Consider the following 3,494-nt stretch of genomic DNA (forward strand, 5'->3'; position numbering starts at 1 on the left):
ACCCTGGAAAATTACCATGGCCAAAATCCTCAGGTTCAGTCAATGAGAAGATTTAGAGTAAAATATGTTGGAGTCATTTTTAATTCAGTCATTAGACAACTGTAGGTTTTAATCCTGCCATTTCTGATTGGATGCCAGCTATGGCTGTCTGGTGTCATTCTCAACTCCGACTCAGAAGATGAGGATTTCATACTCCATTCCTGGATTGAATCTCAGGCAATATTCCATTAAAGTACAGAGACAATGCTGTCCTTTCAGCTTACCATCCTTGACCCAAGCTTCGTAAGTGGACTCAAGAAATTCCAGGCCATTATTCAGAGAATGTCAGCAGAGTTCTATCTGAAACTCCCTGATCCAGGGAAAACTAATGTTTCCATTGACATAACAAAACTAATTTTATTCTTTACCAACATCTGTTCAGAGAAATCCAAGAATCATTACACAGTGCAAAATGGTATAGTCATGCGTCACTTAACTGTTATGAGCCCAGAGGTCCCAAAAACCCAGCAGCAATATTCATCAAGACAAATGGTTATTTAAACAAAAGTTGCTTTTAATTATCTTTAAACATGAAAGCAGAATCACACTTTAACTTATCACTTAACTTAATTAACCTAACTTAACCCCCTTCTAATTCTAAGCACACATGTATGTAATGTGTATGTAAGTTCAGAAAAGTTTTTGATCTCACTTCTCATTCCTGCAAGTTTACTGGTTGCAGGCAATTCTTACACCGTGCACAGAATTTAACATTTATGAAGTTCACCAGGCTTTCGTGCTTGAAAGGTAAATGGTTACCATTCAGGAAGGTTCTTGTCAATTTTCAGAGAGAGATTTGTTATTCGCTGGACACCCACAACTGATTCTTTTTCATCAGCCACTTCAGTGTCTTGCCGAAGAAACCTGCCCCCTCAGGTTCTCCAGATGATAACCTCTTTCTTTCAGGTCATCACAGAGTTCCTTTTTGTTTCTCTTATTTCAAGTAAAACATTAGGCAGCCAGTCCTCTCCTCTTGCATGAACCACAAGGGCTTTGACCAGGCTGAACAAAGCACTCACAACCCGTCTTCCTAATGGGGTTTTTCCACAAGCTTACCAGCTTGTCCTGTTCCAGTCTCAGCTGCTGCTCCTGACTATAAAACTGCAGAACTGAATTCCCTTTCTCTCTCTCTCTCTCAGAGAGAACACCTATTTTACTCTCTCTGCTTGCAAAACCACATGACCCTCTTAGAACTGCAAGGTTCACTCCAGACAGTCTATGGCTCTGACAAGTTCTTTCATCTGTTGACTTTTTGTAAACAACAATCCATTAGTGAAATCTCTTGGGCACTCTCCAAAACTTTTGCAAAGGCTCTTGGAGCCAGCCTGTCTAGCATTAGCAGAGCTCCAGTATTTTAAATAAGATCTGTTTAAAAGTGTTTGTATGTGATCTACATTAAAAAACCTGCCCCAATTTATCTCCCAAAATCATATCTATATACAATACAAACACAACATAAACTATCACAATACATTCTGTGAAATAGGACGTTATGCAATTTGGATGTTGTGCGAACACCATATTATATACTTAGTAAAGCTACAACACTCAAGAAATGCGCGATACACAAGATTGGATGCTGCTGCCTACAAGTAGAAGCATACACTGTTATACAGTAAACATTTTATTTGTAAGTAGGGAAAATTCACATTAAAATGATAGATAGTACAGTACATACATACATAAGCCAGTAACATAGGTGTTTATTATGACTGTCAAGACATATGAATTATAGGTTGTATATGTACCATTAAACAAAACAACCAACTGAAAAACCTCACAAAGATAAGCGTATACAGAGCCGTTGTCATACCCACACTCCTGTTCGGCTCCGAATCATGGGTCCTCTACCGGCACCACCTACGGCTCCTAGAACGCTTCCACCAGCGTTGTCTCTGCTCCATCCTCAACATCCATTGGAGCGCTCACACCCCTAACGTCGAGGTACTCGAGATGGCAGAGGTCGACAGCATCGAGTCCACGCTGCTGAAGATCCAGCTGCGCTGGATGGGTCACGTCTCCAGAATGGAGGACCATCGCCTTCCCAAGATCGTATTATATGGCGAGCTCTCCACTGGCCACCGTGACAGAGGTGCACCAAAGAAAAGGTACAAGGACTGCCTAAAGAAATCTCTTGGTGCCTGCCACATTGACCACCGCCAGTGGGCTGATAACGCCTCAAACCGTGCATCTTGGCGCCTCACAGTTTGGCGGGCAGCAGCCTCCTTTGAAGAAGACCGCAGAGCCCACCTCACTGACAAAAGGCAAAGGAGGAAAAACCCAACACCCAACCCCAACCAACCAATTTTCCCTTGCAACCGCTGCAATCGTGTCTGCCTGTCCCGCATCGGACTGGTCAGCCACAAACGAGCCTGCAGCTGACGTGGACTTTTTACCCCCTCCATAAATCTTCGTCCGCGAAGCCAAGCCAAAGAAAAAAAACACCTGGCAATGCAACTGCTTTGCATATAAGAGATGAGATTCACGTGCTGCGTGCAGGAAGCTGTTGCATTCACTATGTCTGGTTACATCTGCTATACCCTGTTTTCTGATCAGGATTTCTGAATTCTATTATAACCTTACGGGACCACTGATGCAGGGGCATAGACAGGTTCTAAAGTTAGGGGTAGCGAGCTCATAAACAATGTGCCACAACACATACAAGATGGTAAGTCAATGGTGGGCTGCATTGATTTTTCAGTCACTCCCTCTGCATTCCCCCACCAAGTTACACCACTGCACGGACATTGCCTGTACGGACATTATGACTGTAGTTGTGTTTCCTTGCATTATAACAATGACAACACATCAAAAATTCACAAACACCCTTCATTGTAAATGAGTAATTTTGCAATGTTTAGAGGTTGTCTTTGGCTTGGCTTCGCGGACGAAGATTTATGGAGGGGGTAAAAAGTCCACGTCAGCTGCAGACTCGTTTGTGGCTGACAAGTCCGATGCGGGACAGGCAGACACGATTGCAGCGGTTGCAGGGGAAAATTGGTTGGTTGGGGATGGGTGTTGGGTTTTTCCTCCTTTGCCTTTTGTCAGTGAGGTAGGCTCTGCGGTCTTCTTCAAAGGAGGTTGCTGCCCGCCCAACTGTGAGGCGCCAAGATGCACGGTTTGAGGCGATATCAGCCCACTGGCGGTGGTCAATGTGGCAGGCACCAAGAGATTTCTTTAGGCAGTCCTTGTACCTTTTCTTTGGTGCACCTCTGTCACGGTGGCCAGTGGAGAGCTCGCCATATAACACGATCTTGGGAAGGCGATGGTCCTCCATTCTGGAGACGTGACCCATCCAGCGCAGCTGGATCTTCAGCAGCGTGGATTCGATGCTGTCGACCTCTGCCATCTCGAGTACTTCGACGTTAGGGATGTAAGCGCTCCAATGGATGTTGAGGATGGAGCGGAGACAACGCTGGTGGAAGCGTTCTAGGAGCCGTAGGTGGTGCCGGTAG

This window comes from Narcine bancroftii, chromosome 7, assembly GCF_036971445.1.
Source record: "Narcine bancroftii isolate sNarBan1 chromosome 7, sNarBan1.hap1, whole genome shotgun sequence".
Lineage (NCBI taxonomy): Eukaryota > Metazoa > Chordata > Chondrichthyes > Torpediniformes > Narcinidae > Narcine > Narcine bancroftii.